The sequence below is a fragment of the Gopherus flavomarginatus genome, chromosome 6 (assembly GCF_025201925.1).
Source record: "Gopherus flavomarginatus isolate rGopFla2 chromosome 6, rGopFla2.mat.asm, whole genome shotgun sequence".
Classification (NCBI taxonomy): domain Eukaryota; kingdom Metazoa; phylum Chordata; order Testudines; family Testudinidae; genus Gopherus; species Gopherus flavomarginatus.
Genome location: NC_066622.1, coordinates 18,116,131 through 18,117,177, shown reverse-complemented (window position 1 = coordinate 18,117,177; position 1,047 = coordinate 18,116,131).

Here is a 1,047-nt window from a genome sequence, read left to right as displayed (position 1 = left end):
AGGGAGTGCAGCACTGAAAGAGTTAAAAAATATTCTAGGAATCCCCATGTAAATACTCTTAGGGATCTCCTTAGAAAAAGTATTTGTTCTATACCTCTGATTCAAAATCCAACAGCTGACAATAACCTAGCAGCTCTCTCTCTCTCTCTGTGTGTGTGTGTGTGTGTGTGTGTGTGTGTGTGTGTGTGTGTGTGTGTGTGTGTGTGTGTGTGTGTGTGTGTGTGTGTTACTGATGCAGAACAAGCGATTTTTTTTTTTTTACACACAGCCCTTAGCACCAACACTGTCAATCTTCATAGTGACCAAGTGGTGTCCCTAGAGGTGTGCATCTGAGTGGCACAAGAGAACTCAGCACATGAGGGCCAAGACCACTCAATGCCAATGACACTATGCATTTTGATGCTGTACTTGTTCAAAACAGCAGCGGCAACCACAAACTTTCCACAATAAATATACCAGCAAAGTAACAGCTGCATCCAGGATCAGCTCCGCTAACCTCTGCACCTGGGACCAGGCACTGTGACATCCACGCTCAATAAGAGACTAACATCTGGCAGAATTCAGTGCCCTGGTTGGTTTAAAGTAATGGAGGAGGACGCACTACCTACATATTTATTTTTTTAATTAAAGCTAACGCTAAAATTGTATAATACACAGGTTGAGAAAAGATACACATAATACATCTGGGCATAGTACTTCGATTATCCACAAAGTTTGTTTTTAAAGGTCATATGATACAGCGAGTACACAATCAGCAATAACCCAGATTTAGGTGAATACATTTAAGAATAAAGTTTAGCTATTAGCAGCCAAGTATTCGGGTACAACCCTCATGAAAAGTTGTACAGAGAGTTGGCTGTGGAAAGCCCAATGTATCAATGTCTGAAGATTGTCCCTCAGGCATTGCGAATTAGGGTAAATTTACACTTTAAATGCTGCAGGCATCAACCTCTGCACAGCCAGCCAGTGACTTCTCCAACCAAACCAGCAAACGAAGGGTGCGGAGGACGTAACCGAAAGCAGGGGGCTGGCTTCCTCCAAGAAAAG